This window comes from Leptonychotes weddellii, chromosome 5 (genome assembly GCF_054177405.1).
Source record: "Leptonychotes weddellii isolate Sample4059 chromosome 5, ASM5417740v2, whole genome shotgun sequence".
NCBI lineage: Eukaryota > Metazoa > Chordata > Mammalia > Carnivora > Phocidae > Leptonychotes > Leptonychotes weddellii.
In genome coordinates, this window is record NC_138373.1 from 1,540,590 (window position 1) to 1,557,975 (window position 17,386).

Here is a 17,386-nt window from a genome sequence, read left to right on the forward strand (position 1 = left end):
GGGCAGAGAGGCCACCGTGGGACTCGATCCCGGGACTCTGGGATCATGAGCCGAAGGCAGATGCTTAACCCACTGAGCCCTCCAGGCGCCCCAAGTTAAGGCTCTTGAGATGGGGAGAGAGTCTCCTGAATTATCTGGGTGGATCTGATGTCATTACGAGGAAGGCACCAGTGCCCGAGTTGGGGAGAAGGCCATGGGATGTTGGAGGCAGAGGCTGGGGTAACACAGTCACGAGCCAAGGAAGGCCAGCAGCCTCTAGAAGCTGCTAGAGACAAAGAATGGATTCTCCACCGGAGCTTCCAGAAAGAACTGTTCCTACCAACACCTGGATTTCAACTCATGTCACACTTGTGACCTCCAGAACTGTTAGACAACACATTTTTACTGTTTAAAGCCACTAAATTTGTGGTGCCTAATGCTGTTGAATTTCATACTTAAAGAAATGGTTAAGATGGTAAATTTTATGTGTATTTTACCACAATTAAAAAATTATTTTCGGGACACCTGGGTGGCTCAGTTGGTTAAGCATCTGTGTTTGGCTCAGGTCATGATCCTGTGGTCCTAGGATCATCGAGCCCCACATTGGGCTCCCTGCTCAACCGGGAGCCTGCTTCTTCCTCTCCCTCTGCCTCTCCCCTAGCTTGTGCCCTCTCTCTCAAGTAAATAAATAAAATCTTTTTTTTTATTATTATTTTTGGGATGCCTGGGTGGCTCAGTTGGTTAAGCCTCCAACTCTTGATCTCAGCTCTGGTCTTGATCTCAAGGTCGTGAGTTTAAGCCCCATGTTGGGCTCCATGCTGGGTGTGGAGCCTACTTAAAAAAATATATTTTCAATTAAAAAAAACCACATACACACACACACACACAGAACTTCCTCACAAAGAAAACTCGTGGTCCAGATGGCTTTACTAGTGAGTTCTACTGAACTTCTAAGGAAAAAATAATAGCAACGTCATATAAGCAGAGCTTTTGCCAGGAATGGAGTTGTTTTAATTAGTTGAAAAATCAGTGTAACTCACTATGTTAGCAGAAGAACCATATGATCATCTCATATGCAGAAAATAAAAATGGAAGAAAAAATAAATCATGCAAAAAATGCCCCCCAAAATGCAGCGGGAAAATGGACAATATTCAACACCCATTTATGATTATAACTTCTTCAAGCTGATAAGCAGTATCTCTGAAAATCTAAAGCTGAGTTCATGCTTAACAGTGAAGGGCCAAACATTTTCCCCGTGATTAACAATAAGGCGAGACGTTCACTGTCACTTCTAGTCAACGCTGCCTGGGAGTCCTAGCCCACAGACGGGGCAAGAAGAAAACAGCATGAAAACTGGAAAGGAACGTGTATGTGGAAGTATCTAGAGAATGCTAAGGAATCTAAAACCACCACCACCCAGAACTAGAGCAAGTGAATTTACCAAGATGGCAGGATACAACACCAATATACCTAATCAACTGTATTTCTGTATCCTAGCAACAGACAGATGCAAAATGAAATTTAGAAACAAGCCATTTCCCCCAAGGTGTCTAAACCCATGGAACGCATCCGGAGCGAACCCGGAGCGACATCCGGAGCGAACCCTAAGGTAAACTATGGACGGGATTATAATGAGTCAGGGCAGGTTCACTCTTGGTAGTGAGTGCACCATTCTGGTGAGGGATGCTGATGACGGCGGGGCGGGGGGGGGGGGGCAGGGGGATAAGGGAAATCACTGTACCTCCCTCCTTTCGTGTGTTTTGTTGTGAATCTTCAGCTGCACTAAAAAAAATCGCCTTAAAAAAACAACTATTTCCTCAAACTTTTGCTTAAAGATCTGATACCCAAATCAAAGATATTAGAAGAAAATTACCCTCATACACCACAAGGAAACTACAGATACTATTCCTTCATGAACACAGACACAAAAATCCTTAAAGGGGCGTCTGGCTGACTCAGTCAGTTAAGCGTCGGACTCTTGATTTCGGCTCAGGTCATGATCCCGGGGTCCTGGGATTGAGCCCCACATCGGGCTCCCTCCTTAGCGGGAAGCCTGCTTCTCCCTCCCCCACTCCCCCTGCTTGGGTTCCCTCTCTCGCTGTGTCTGTCTCTGTCAAATAAATAAATAAAATCTTTAAAAATAAATAAAATAAGTACTCAAAAATTTTTAAAAAAATCCTTAACAAAGTATAAACGAATCTAACCTAACATATATAAAATGGATAAAATAGTGTGACTGAGAGAAATGCAAGTTTGGTTTAACATTACAAAATCCATTAAGGTAATCCAACTATATATTGTTTTTCTAGGGCTGGCCACAGAACACCACAATCTGGGGACTTAAAACAACAGAAATTTCCTGTGTCAGAGCCCTGGAGGCTTGAAGTCTGAAACTGGTTAGGGGATAAGACTCCCTTGTCTTCTCCTGCTTCTGGGGTTTGCTGCAGAGCCTTGGAGCTCCTTGGCTTGTAGACACGTCACTCGGATCCCTACCCCTGTTGTCAAACGGCAGTGTCTTCTCCACGGGTGTCCCTGTCTTCTCAGGGCATTTCCTTCTTCCTACAGGGACCCCAGTCACATTGGACGAGGGCCATCCTGACGACCTCATCTCATCACATCTGCAAAGACCCTCTTTCCAAAGAAGGACACATTCCTAGATACTGCACATTAGGACTTCCATCCATCTTTTTGGGGGACACAGTTCAATCCATGATTCCATATTGATAGAACAAAGGAGAAGATCCATAAGCCATCTCAACAGATGCCCAGAAGCATTTGAAAAACGTCAGCATCCATTTATGATAAAACTCTCAGCAAACTACCAATAGAAGGGACCTTTCTCAACCTTATAAAGGCATCTTCAGGAACCAAGAGCTAGCCACCTGGGCCAGCATGATAAAATACTGAATGCTTTCAATATTTGAATGAAAATACTGAGCGTCTGGGAACAAGGCCAACAACATGCACATTCTCATTGCTCACAGCTGACATTGAATCAGAGGTCCAGCCAGTGCATGGTGAAGCAAGAAACAGAAAAAACTGCATATGGCTAGAAGAGAAAATCTGGTCTTAAAAAGATGATAGTGTATATACTGAATTCTGTAGAATCCACAAAGGTCACTAGAATTTGTAATAAAATTTAGCAAAGTACGACATCAAATATCAATATCTATTATATTTCTATATGTTAGCCATGCACAATTGGAAAACAAACTTAAAAAAATACCAAAAGCATAAAAAAAGGAATTATTTAGGGATAAATGTTTAAAGATACAGGCAAAACTCCAATGAAATTTATAAAACATCGCTGAGTGTAATTAAAGAAGACCGAAATATTCATACTGACATATTGTTAGGACAGCAATTCTTCCCTAATTGGTCTACAGATGCTCATTCCGAGCAGCACAGATAAACAAATTATTGCATAGTCATATGAGAGAATACTGCCCAGCAATAAAAAGGAACGGACTATGGACACAGGCAACAACGGGGATGAATCTCAAAAACATTCTGCTGAGTGAACAAAGCCCGACACAAACTAAATCTATTTTCCCATTCGTCAAAAACTCTAGAATAGGCAAAACCATATGATGATCCAGGAAAATGGTGGTTCTAATGGTGGTTCCATGCTGTGGAAGAGTGCACGGGGGAATTGTGTGGGCTGATAGAATGTTCTAGCTCTCCATCAGGGTATTAGCTGGTCTGGCGTGTGCGTTTGTCACAATCCTTTGATCTCTAATACATAAGATATGTGCATTCCCTTTACGTAAATTCCACCTGAATAAAAACTGGTAATAAACCGCCAGCTAAGAATCTCTGATACATGCGAAAGTGCAAAATAATGCATAATGAAATATAGATTATTTGGAATTGATGATGAAAGTCCTACTTATCAGAACTCAAGAGAAGCAGACAAAGCCATGTTTAAGGGGAAACGTATAATCTTAAATGCCCACGAGAAAAAATGAAAGACTGAACATTATTAGCTCAAGGGTCACCTCTAGATACTAGAAGAAGAGAGGAAACCCCTCTGTTACTTGGGAAAAAAAGGAAGAAAAGAAGAATTTACATTTGCTTCTACTGGGTACTGAGACAGATGACCAGTCTGAGACGACTTTGCTTTTGAAGCTCAAGGTTTTAAGACCCCGGGTTTGGACTACAGCTCCTCAAGAGGGCAGGGGTGTGGTTGAACTTCTCAGAGAGAAGCCTCCTCCCCAGCTGGCCCTGGGCCACCTCTGCTGTATCCAGCCAGCCTTCCTTTTAATTCCTCGCTGTGCTGGCAAAGGTCAAGTTTAATTTTGCTTCCATCTTGCCCTGGAGATATATATATATATCTCTATAGATAGATAGCCTTTGGGGTCCCACTTTTAAGGGATAGTGGCTTTCTATTATTTTCGAAAGAGGGTACAGACCCCGGTCTTCAACCTGCCGTGCACCACGAGGCCATTTCGAGGAAGCTCACGGTCACCCAGGCTGGCAAATGCCCTTCATGGTCTTCCTATTGCATGTACAGTATTACATGCAATTATCTCTTCACTCTCTTCAATGCTTGTAATGAGATTGTTTTTACATTTTATCTAGAATTTACTTGTTTTCAGCAGAATAAATCCAAATACCCCATCTAGCCATATTCTCAAACCAGGGAGGCACAGGGGACACAAGCGATAAAGACAATTATTGATAATTGTAAGTGTCAGCATGACGAAGGTGTTTGATGAAAGACACCGCGACCAAAGGGAAAAGATAAGCCACGGGCCAGGAGAAAATACTGGAACGCATATAATAGGTTTAAAGATTATAAACAGAGTTTATAAAGAGTTCATACACTCAATATGAGGCAAAAGATAGGTATGGGTAACTCACTCTGACAAGGAAATCTGAGAGGCCAAAAAACATATTTAAAGATGTTCAACTTACTACTAATTAAGCATACTGGACATTTGTCATTTTTTGGCCATTGGGCATTTGGAACCTTTCTTTCTGTGTTTGAGGAACTCCCTCCACTGAGAGTCTTTTCCCCCAACATCAGGGGCGCCTGGATGGCTCAGTCGGTTAAGCATCCGACTCTTGGTCCCTGCTCGGGTCTTGATCGCAGGGTCTTGAGTTCAAGCCCTGCGTGGGGCTCCACATCGGGTGTGCAGCAAAAAAGAAGAAGGTGCGACATCAGATGCACATTTCCCAGCTGCGCCCAGCCAGACTTCCCTTGGGGGCTGTGGGGTCGTGAAGCAGAACAGCCTCCCTGATGGTGGCAGCTCATGGGAGCTGCAGCACCTGCACCCCCACGTCTAAGGGGAGGCGGGGCGGTGGGCTTCCACCAGCAGCCGGGGGCTACCGTCTGTGATCTTGAGCGCTGACATCTGTGACTCAGCAACGGACAGCGTTGGACAGCTATTGGCCGATCTGCACATTTCTGCCTGCCTAGCTTCGAGCCTGCTCTCTCAGCAATCCCAGAGACTTCAGTTGCTTTTAATAATTTCCTTTTCTGCTTTAATCAGAAATTTACTTACATCAGGGAAATGCAAGTTCAAACAACGACGAGATAGGGACCCTCTTCTGCACAGGAGATGAAGAGAAACAGAAATATTTGGACACTGCTGGAGGAAGTGTAAATTGGTATAGATGCTTTGGAGGACAATTTGTGGGTGTCTAATCAAGTGGAATGCAGGTATCTTATGACCCGGAAATTCCACTGCCGGTCACATTCTCTAAAGTATAGCTTGTGATGACAAGTACAACACTCTTCACCGAGGAGCTATTTATAACACGAGAAAAAAGTAAAAAACCACCCCAAACCCTACTTTGATGTCAATATGGAATGAATAAAAAATTGCAGTATATTTATACACCGTGTGAACTGGAACAGAAAGTACCAAGATGGAGCGATTTTGAGAAGGACACAGCATTGCAGAAGGACATGTTGGTGTTCATTCAAAGACGTAAGGGGCAGACGCAGATGAGGACAGGTGACAGGAGGGAATCTGAAGATAGGTGGATTGTGTCAATGTCAACATCCTGGTTAGGACAGGGCACTAACAGCTTTGTCTCATTAGGGGAAACCCCACAAAATGTGTTCTTTCCTACGGCTGCCTGCAAATCTGCAACTAAGTTAATAAAAATTCAATTCAATGCCAAACAATGTATGTATTATTTATAGATACATGATGGCTTCTTTCCAGGAGAGGGGCGAAAACGGAATTTGGGAGAGACAGACAGGACCCATCAAATCTCCCACCCCTTCCCCGGAAAGAACATTTTTGAGGTAAATACAGCAAAATATTAACACTTAGAATCAGCATGTGGGTGAATGAGGGTTTGTATACTACTCTGCACTTCTCTTTGTGTTAAAAAAAATGCCACCACGATTAAGCAAGATGACCTTTAGGAGGGGCTGAAGGCAGCGCCCGGCTGGCCGTAGGCGCTCCGTAAATCTCAGCGCCCCGGAGAATTACTGGTCTATTAGCCAGTGAGCTGCTTGCTTGGCTCCAGAGAAGTATGTTTTCCGTCAGTTCGTCAGTCTGTGCCGGGGTCGACACTTCATCGCGAGCCCCCCTTTCCGTTGCCGCCAGCCCTCCTCAGGGAGCACGGAGAAGGCACGGTGTCCAGGAGAGTCAGGCCCACTCCATGGAGGGGATGTAGTCCACACGCACAGCAGGGCCTGGCAGCTGGCTTCTGGTCAAGCTGGGCGTGGCGGACTGAGGCAGAAACGCACCCTCCCCTGGACCCCCAGGATCGTGTTTCGAGGTCAGCTTCTCAACCGATGTTACCGTCAGGATCGGGTGCAGAGGAGACAAACGTGCCCGAGGCCCCTGGAGCTGAGCGGGGACTGATTGCTGACCAGGCTCTGAGTTGGAGCAGGTGCACATCTGAGGCTGGAGGCAGAAGGGGGGCTCGGTCAGGTGAGAAGGGGAAGGCGTTTGGAGGATTTGGGGCTGTATTCGGCCTCTCGAGTCCTTCTATCCCTCCTCACCCCCGTCCCCACTCAGCGAGCTTAGGGTCAGCCCCTTTTAGAGGAGATATCCTGGAGAAATGAGTGAGGAGCTCCTCTGGGAGCAAAGCACCTCGGGGCTTCCCAGATGTCAGGAATTTGGAAAGGAGTTGACAGCAGCCCGGTTCCTCAGCCGCAAAGGGAGGGCCGAGGGCTCCCCCTGCAGGCGAGTGGCTTCTTCTGCGACATCTTCGTCCGTGCCCGTACCCGAGACACAGCGGGGACGTCTGCACATTGTGCCCACGGAAGACCAAGGCTGTCAGCTCAGCATCCTGTTCAAGGGTACCCAGCCGGCAGGCAGGAGGACTGCCCCGGAAATGGTGCTTTCAAAAATAATGTTGTTTTTTTTTTATAAATTTTTTTTTAAGATTTTATTTATTTATTTGAGAGAGAGAATGAGATAGAGAGATCATGAGGGTCAGAGGGAGAAGCAGACTCCCTGCCGAGCAGGGAGCCCGATGTGGGACTCGATCCCGGGACTCCAGGATCATGACCTGAGCCGAAGGCAGTCGCTTAACCAACTGAGCCACCCAGGCACCCCTCAAAAATAATGTTTTTTAAAAGACATTTTATTGTGGTAAAACCTGCACAACATTAAATGTACCATCTTAACCATTTCCAAGTGTCCACGTCAGTACCATTAAAGACACTGACACTGCTGAGCAGCCATCCCCACCGTCCATCTCCAGAACATTCCATCCCCCCACTGAGACCCTACCCTGTCCCTGCTACACGCTGACTCCCCGCACCACCATCTACTTTCTGTCTCTGTGATTTTGATGACTCCAGGGACCCCTTAAGAGTGAAATCGTACAGTGTCCATCCTTCTCCATCTGGCTCACTTCACTCAGCATCACATCCTCAAGGTTCATCCGTGTTGGAGCAGGTGCCAGGATTCCTTCCTTGTTAAGGCTGAATAATATTCCACGGTGTGGATATACCACACATTGTTTATCCATCCCTGCATCGATGGGCACTCGGGGGGGGGCTCCCCTTTTTGGTTGCGAATAGTGCGATGAACATGGGGGTGCAAATGTCTGAGTCTCAGTCATTTTGGATCAACTTACTTTAGAATAACTTCAGATTTATAAAAATGTTGCAAAGATAATCCAGGGAGTTCTCATAAAAAAAATAAAATCTGTGCAAAGCTGGCGTTATTGAAACTTTGTATAAACGTGCCATAACAATCTTGGGAGAGAGAGAACATGATCACCTATGGTTTACAGATGCAGAAAGTGAAGGTGATGTTGTCCCAGCCAGACCCCCAGGTCCCTGGTGCATCCCAGGATCTGCGGCTGTACCCAGCTGTACCTTTCTCTGGAAAATCGTTCCCAGCCCATGCCTGAGCTCCTGCTCTCCCTCCAGGTAACCCTCGGCCTAGAGCTGACTGGTGTGGGGTCCACTCTGGCCCTTGGCCTTCAGGTGCAGAGCTCCCGGGGAGCCTGGTGAGGCTGGACCTCGGCTCGCCTCCATCCCCCGCCCTCCTCTGCACCCCTCACTCCTCACCATCTCCCCTGAGAACACTCCCTCATCAGCCACCCGCCCAAGGATCCCCACCGAGGCCCTGCTTCTGGGGTAGCTGGCCTATGACATTTAGGGAGGGCTGCTTTCCACAGCTGCTGAGTGAGAAGCTAGCTCTGCCTTCAGACGTCCGCCCCAGAAGCTGCACTCAGCCACTCTCTGCTCCGGCAAACTCAGCTCAAGGGCCGAGACATGAATCTGAGAGCTGACCATACGGTGCGGGCCCCTAACACGGTAGTCACCCCAGCGTGGCAGGACCCAGAGGTAAGGCAGCCCCAGGATGGCTGACCAAGCCCGGGGCAGTCCGCTTCGAAGTTCTGCCACAGATCCACTCCTTCCATCGAGTTACGGGAGGAGCCACTCCAGATGACATGGGACCGGCAGCCCTGATGACCACTAGACTTTTCTAGAAAGTTCTGAGGACCCATGACAGAGGTCAGAAAATGCAATGGTAGTTCAAACAGTGAAAAAAAACCAAAACAACCCATGACTGTATTTATTTTCCATTTTTAAATGTGCTTTTGCTGATTTCGAAGGTTTGATTTTGATTTAACTGTGTATGTTAAAATGATAATATTTGAATATGTTGGGTTAAATAAAGCATAATTAAAATAGATTTTACCTTTTCTTTTTATACTTTTAGGGTACACAATTCCAGTTACACACACGACATATTCTTATTGGACAGCGCTGGTGTATTCTTCGGTAGGAGTGAGCTGGGCCATTTATTCTTTCGTTTATTTATTCAATCGTGCACTCATGTCGACAGACCTCTCCAAACACCTGTTACCTGCTGGGGCCTCTGCCGAGCTCCAGAGCTCCCCAGAAAAGAAATTGCAGCTCTTGTTCTGGATCTTCCTGAGTGACTGAGGTTTTCCCACCGCTTCTATTCCCCACGGAACCCCACGTGCTTCTTCTTGCAAGCTGTATTGATACATCAGAGTCCGTTTTCTTCCCATTTTGCAGGTGAGTAAACTGTGGTCCACAGAAGCATAAGGATCCATCCGAGGCCACTCACGGGGTTGGTAGCCGAGCACCTGCTGCTCGTCCTGGTGAGCGATGGGGCTCTAGACTCTTGTGACACCCAGTACTGAGCTGTAGCCTCCTTACCACTGTCTTCTTAAGGAGACGTCACACCCAACGTGGGGCTTGAACTCACGACCCTGAGATCAAGAGTTGCTTGCATGCTCCATAGCCTGAGCCAGCCAGCCAGGCCTCCCCAAGCTGCAGCCTCTCAATGATGATATCATTACAAGAATTTCCAAATTTATGCACACTGATGGTGGAAGCTTTCTTCTGAGGTCTCCATGGAGATCAGCTGATTTGGAAAAATTAGACATCATCTTATAAAGCTGAGGACGCCCTAACCTGGCCCCATCCGTTCCAGCCCTAGATGGACATATTCTTCAGGTAAACTCATGCACCCGCGTAAGAACGTTCTTCACAACATTGTTTGCAGCACCAAAAAGCTGAACCAACCCAAATTTCCAAGGGCCAGAGGAGGCATAAAGAAGCTAGGATGTGGTCTACAGTGGAACACTATCCAGCCGTGCAATGAGTGAGCTGTAGCTTTGTATGTGATAATGAATTTTTCTCATAAACATAATGGGAAAAAAGTGCAAATTCCAGGAAAAGACATATAAATAAGACATAATAAGACAAAATAAGACATGTCTGTATACTGCATATGTATTTTTACGTTGATGATGTCCTTGCCTTTCTCTGCAGATGCACGCTTTTACTGTACGTGTTATTTTATACTATATGTGGAGTGTACGTAATATACAATTTATATATTAGCTTATGTACATTACATATAAATATGTATTTTCTATGCACTTTACCTATAAATTGCTCTGCCTGTTTACTCTGTATGTTTACTATATATAATATTTTATATATGATTTTATCTTATAAATATACTTAAGCACTATAAATACTCTAATGTATAAAATGTGTCATTCATATAACAATCTTACTAGTTTTTAATAAATATTATACAAAATACTATACATAGATAAAATACTACATACGTTATATATGTTTTGTCCATATACATCTCCATTATATCATATACAAATCTATATTATAGATCTATAACAACAGACCAGGGTGTGATAAACAAACTTCATTGCCCTCCCCGGACGGTTTTAAATGTTTTGCAAACCGGGGTCACCTGCGTGCACGCTGGCCCGGCGCTGGGCCACCCGTGGACTCCCAGCGCTCTGAGCATCAGCGCCTTATGACCACGGGAGAGGTAACTACCTCAGATTCTACCCACCGAAGTTCCGCTTTTAACTGGATAGGAAAATCACAGAGAGAGTGCAAATCTGTTCTAACACCCGGCCTCTCTTCAAATGTACACACAAAGCAATTCTGCAAGCAGCAACTTGGCGAGCATCCTGCTGGTTTTCAGTTTTCCCTCATAAGTCGCTTGTTTTGTTTTTGTGTTCGTTTTCTTTTCTCACCGCTTAGCTTCCTCGAGCCCAAAGCAGTGGTGCCTGGGTCAGGAGCAGGGGGGAGGATGGACTGCAAAGGGGTGTGAGGAGCCTTCTGGGAGGGAAGAGGGACGGAGACCGTGGCCTCCTGGACATGCAGACCTGTCCAAACTTACCCAGCTGCTCTCTCCAGAGGGAAGCTCGCAGATGCGCAGGTTAGAGCCCGCATGCAATATGTCCCGGGTGATCTGGGGTCGTGCACCTCACAGCACTTCAAACCACAGGACCGGGCTGCCCCTCCACAGAGCAGTGTCAAGAGGGGGAGGCCAGAGCCTCTGCCTCTTGTCCTCACCCCCTCTGGCACAGAGGTCTCCTTTCCGCTGTGTATGAGAGGAACAGGGTTGCTCCCTGCAGGCACACATCCAGTAAGTAAGCCGTGGCAATGCCCTCGATGCATTTCCCTGATACCCCCCCCCCACCGCCCCGTGCAGGTGCATTTCTCACCCAAACCCCACAGCCACGGGACAGCAGGCTGGCTGGGCACGGATCACCCAAATCAGGCCTTCGGAGCGCAGACTACGGGCCGGGTTGTGAAAGATAGTTGGAAGGCAGGCAGGCAGGGACAAGGGGACTCCACCCTAAAAGGAAACCACCATTAAACCTTTTTTTAAAGATCTTATTTATTTATTTAGTAGAGAGAGTGCATGCGCCGGCAAGAGAGAGAAAGAACGAGCTGGGCTGGGAGGGCCAAGGAAGAAGCAGTCTCCCTGATGAACAGGGAGCCCGATGCGGGGCTCCATCCCAGGACCCTGGGATCATGACCTGAGCTGAAGACAGACCCTTAACCAACTGAGCCACCCAGGCGCCCAAGGAAACCACCCTTAAAAGGATTTTACACCACCCTGGGAGGAGCCCTCCACCCTTTCCCACATGATAGATAGGTGACAAAAGCCTGATCAGATGACAGGCACAGAGAGGGTTAATCAGATTAAAGCAGCCCCTAAAAACCCCTAGACTTAGACACTCTGGTGACAACCCTCTTGGGTCCCCTCCCTCCTCAACAGCTTCATACTATCACGTTGCTATTGCTCAATTAACCTTGCTCGGCTGCCCACCCCTCTGTCTGGTCTACCTCCTCATTCTTCCAAGCGGCGGGATGAGAACGGCGGGCACCGACGTAGAAAAAAAATCCTGTAACACAGGCACTGGTCTTTCACCAACGTAAGACGTACACAAACAACTCATTTTGTTTTCCCAAATCACAATAAATCAGGAACGGGCCTCCACTCACCTGGCTAACATGAAATTCAATTTCACATTTTTTTTTTTAAATCTTTTTTTTTTTTATAAAGATTTTATTTACTTATTTGACAGAGAGAGACAGCAAGAGAGGGAACACAAGCAGGGGGAGTGGGAGAGGGAGAAGCAGGCTTCCCGCGGAGCAGGGAGCCCAATGAGGGGCTCGATCCAGGACCCTGGGATCATGACCTGAGCCGAAGGCAGACGCTTAACGACTGAGCCACCCAGGCACCTCACATTTTTTTTTTTTTTAAGGAAGGTCCTTCAGGCTGCTGAGTTTGGGCCTCGATGCTGACAAAGCAGCCCAGGTGGGTCCCCGGCTGGGAGGTGAGGCGGGACGTCAGTCCCCTCGGGTACAGCGGGTTCCTGAGACTCTACCTCCACCCTTCGGAACCTGGTCCACCATCTTGAAAATACTTCTCATTCTCCCTAGCCTCCCTTCGAGTTACCTTCTATTAATCACTCTAGCTTCAGGCAAGGAAGCAGGCTCAGGGATGTGAAATGAATCATCCCACATTGTCTTCCGGGCAAGGCACCCCGGCCTCCATCCAGGCCTCTCCCACCCAAGCCCCAGGCTTCCCAAGGCGGGATGTGGCAGATCATTTAGCCCATCAGACTTGTGATTTCATGGGAACTCTAAATTTCACCTATACATGAATTTAAGTTTTTAAAATAGTGTTTTGAGGTGTTGAGATAACTTTCAGGGCTCAAGATGCATGGAGCTGCTCTGGCCATCACTTCTGGTCCCTGCAGGTACTCCGAGGACCCAGTCCCTGCAGTCCCCACACGCCACCCACCCCGGGCTCCATCCTTACTTCCTCGTTCCTTCTGACCCCAAACAAGGGTGACTGTGTGGCCCCCGCCAATCCGAAATATTCTGTTTTCCTCTTCTTGTTCTCTTTATTCTATAGAAGCTTCCTGCCTTGCTCCGCTTTGCGAAGTGTTAAGTTAGGTTCGCATCTCCTTTAATCATTTAACAGATGAAAATGAGAATACTACCTCTGGAAGTCCAGTAGCGGGCCGCACTGCCTCACAGCCAGCCGGCTGGGAGCTGAGCCCCGTCCCGCACTCTGGCCCCGGACTGCGGGTCTCTTTCTAAGTAAACATTCTTTTGCCTGGTTTGCTGGTAACCATCGTCTATTAACTGTTTCCCTCAAACGAGTCCATTTAACTTGCATGTGGAGAACACTCACACATCTGAGTTATTCTCTGATAATCCACTTTGTGGTGAAAAAGGAGGTGGATCTCTATGTGCGGACATGGAAAGATCTTACGATAAATGAAGTGAAATAAGGTGTATTATGGTGCATACAGCCTGCTGCCACTTGTGTAAGAATTGTCAATTAATTATTTAAAAGGCCAGGAAAAGAAGGACAAAGAACAAACTGAAAACAAATTGTAAATTGGTGGACTTAATCCCAAACGGAACTGTAATTACATCGGACGGGGGAAAAAAGATAAACACTCCCATCAAAAGCAAACATGAACAGATTGGATTAAAAGAGTAAGGTCCATGGGGGGCCTGGGTGGCTCAGTCGTTAAGCGTCTGCCTTCGGCTCAGGTCATGATCCCAGGGTCCTGGGATCGAGCCCCGCATCGGGCTCCCCTGCTTGGCGGGAAGCCTGCTTCTCCCTCTCCCACTCCCCCTGCTTGTGTTTCCTCTCCCGCTGGGTGTCTCTGTCAAATAAAATCTTAAAAAAAATAAAATCTTAAAAAAAAAAGAGTAAGGTCCTACTATATGCTTTCTGTAAAACCCTCTTTAAATATCAATGAACACAACAGACAAAGAACACAGACCGGGTAGTTAAACAGAAATTTATTCTCTCAGTTCTGGAGGTGGGACATCTGGAACCATAGTGTCAGCGGGCCTGTTTCTCCTGGATGCTCCGAGGGGGAAGCCGTTGTCCGGGTCTCTCCAGCTTCTGGTGGCTGCCCACAACCCCTAACTGTTCTTGGCCTCTGCACCCACCACTTCCTCTGTCTCGATCCTCACATGCTCTTCTCTTTTGTGTTCTGTCCAAGTTTTTTTCCATCTCATGAGGACACCGGTCATTGGATTAGGGCCTGCTCGAATCCAGTGTGACCCCACTCAACTTGACGACGTCTGTGAAGACTCTATTTCCTATAAGGTCACATCCACAGGTCCTGGGGGCTGGGACTGGAGCATGTCTTTTTAGGAGACACAACTGAATCCAAGACACTATGCAAACACTGATCAAAAGCAGGCTGGAAGTTAGCTCGATTCACATCACACACAACAGACCCTAGAACAGGACATGTTAGCGGGAAGAAAGAGGAATATTTAAAATGGTAAAGGGGGTCAGTTCTTCAAAAAGGCAAATCAACCCTCACCGTGTGTCTGCTCCAGAACTCGACGGCCCATGAAGAGGGGGACAATACAAAGGGGAAATAGACAAATCCTTCACCAGAAGTGGAGATTTCGACATCTCTCTCTGAGCAATGGTAGAACCAGCACAAAGAAAATCAGAGAGGTTTTCGAATATTCAAACAGTGCATCACCCACTTGATCTGACACATAACACTCCATCCAGCAGCAGTGGTACCTTTTCCAAGTGTACGAGGAACCTTCACCAAGGTGGGCCACGCTACAGCCATAAAGCAAATCTCAAATTTTAAAAAGGACTGAAATCCTACAAAGTATGTTCTCTGGCCACCACATCATTACACAAGAAACTAATTTTGGAAACATACCTGGAAAATCCTCACATTTTTGGAAATCAATGACACATTTCCAAGTAAACCGTGGGTCCGAGAAGAAATCATCATGGAAATTAGAAACACCATTCTCAACAGAAAGCACCAAGTAATTGTGTGGGGTATAACTAAAGTAGTGTGTAGAGGGAGAATCACAGCCTTCAAAGGTATGTGAGATTCCGACCCTCGTCCCTCCCATTGTTATTTTATAAGGGTCACGAAAGTTCATTTCTTTAATTTTCCTGATCCTCTGCATTTATTAGCTAAAATTCTTCTTGATAGAACCAACTATTTTACCTTGAAGTATAAGGTAAAATATGAAAGGCAAGACTAATTACTTTTTGCTTGAGTCTTTGGTTTATTTTCAGAGTCATGACACGATGCTCAGCAATATTCACCTGAGATTATACACGATTTTTTATTCTTCAGAAGCTCACATGGTCCCGGGGAGGGGGGGACTCTTGAAGCTGGCTCCTCAGTCCTTCCCCGCCCCCAACAATTTACTATAAAATGTGCAAACATATAGAAAAGTTGAAAGAACTTTTCAGGAAACAGTTACAAACCTACAGCACGACTCTGCGGTGATTACTTCGATCGGCATCTCCAATGCTACCACCTTCTCAGAGCCTGTTTTCAGTTCATGTGTCTCCTTCTAGGTCTTTCTCTGGGCACCGTACATATTTCCCTGTCGTGCTAGTCGGCTAGGGGCAGCCATAACAGAATACCACTGAGCAGGTCTCATAGTTCTGCAGCCTGGACATCCAAGGTCAAGGTGTGAGCAGGTCTGATTTCTCCGGAGGCCTCTCGGGACATGGGCAGAGGCTGAGGGTTCCACCACCATTTCTCCTGTCTGACAACCCAGTGCCGATGTCAGCCGGGGGTTCCGTTCCTCCCGACCCGGGGCCCTGCCACATTCTGCTTGAGTATCCTCAGGACACGCGGTGGCTAGCTTCTTTCAGAGCCAGTGAGCTGAGAGAAGAGACCGCGTTCCAGGTGGAGACATACCACTTTTAGGACGCAGATTTGGAGGGGACATAGTGTCACTCTGCCCCATCCTATTCCATAGAGTGATTAAGCGCACTTGCCCTGAAGGGGAGCAGGGTCTGGCTTGGAATTGATGAACCCATCACAGATGAACATGGACGCCCACTTCTGGGACCCTTCCATCCGTGAACATTGTCTCTCTTAACACTGAAATTCTAAGATGGCAAGAATCGTGCATTCCTTGCTCACCACCATACCCTCAACGGAGCACACCCCCGACTTGGGCCCCTCACACACTCAGAACTGCTACTGCGGTGCGTCTCAGACCTTTGGGGGTGGTGGGACAGCTGACGGTCTGCAGACACTCTCTACAACACGAAGAGATGCCTTCTGAAAACACACAGAGGTTGTTTTGCATTGGGGGCACATTCACATCACCTGTGTTATGGGGGGGCGCTGGGCTGGCTCTGTATGAAGAACATGGGACTCTTGATCTCGGGGTTGTGAGTTCAAGACCCACGTTGGGCATGAAGATTTTGTACATAAATAAATAAATTTTAAATATATATATATACACATATACATATATTAAGGGCGCCTGGGTGGCTCAGTCGGTTAAGCACCCGCCTTCCACTCAGGTCATGATCTCAGGGTCCTGGATTGAGCCCCGCATCCCGCTCCCTGCTCAGCGGGGAGTCTGCTTCTCCCTCTGCCCCTCCCCCTGCTCATGCTCTCTCTCTCAAATAAATAAAATCTTTAAATATATATATATAGAGAGAGAGAGAGAGAGAGAGAAATTAGTAAAAACCATGACGAGGCCCCTCACGGGGAAGCAGTGACGAGCAGTCAGGGGCTCCGTGCTGCACATGCATGCCCCAAAAGCCTTCCCCAAGACACACATAGCTGCCCAACTGAGGTCAGCTGTTTCCAGGCTTTTCTGTGAATATCTGCTTCCTGTTGGTGGATCTGTCACCTTCAGCACTTTCTACAAGAGAAGGGCTGGCAGAACCCAGTGACGGATGAAAACTGCGGATGCAACTAGAAATTAGGCCAACTCTGACCTCCAGGGGAAACCGGTCTGCCCGCACAGACGGGGAAACTGAGGCAGAGAGGCCACACAGCTGGAAGTAGGACAGCGAGGATTCAAACCCAGTGTCAGGCAAGCCGAGAACGTTCTGTTTGAAATAAGCCCCCGTGTTGTTTCAACTGAGGGAAAATACATCTGACGTTAAACGTAGCTCTCGCTGTTTTTCCGCGCGCAGTGGAGGGGTCCGGAGCACACCGGCGCGGCTGTGCGGTCGTCCCCACCGTGCGTCTCAGGACGTCCCGCGTCCCCACCCTGAGCCTCGGTCCCCGGTACACACCGACCCCCACCGGACTCCTTCCCACTGCAGCGGACCCGCTCCTGACGCGTCCCCACCGCACCTGTCAGCTCTGGGCCCGCCCCGCGGCGGCAGGCCCCGC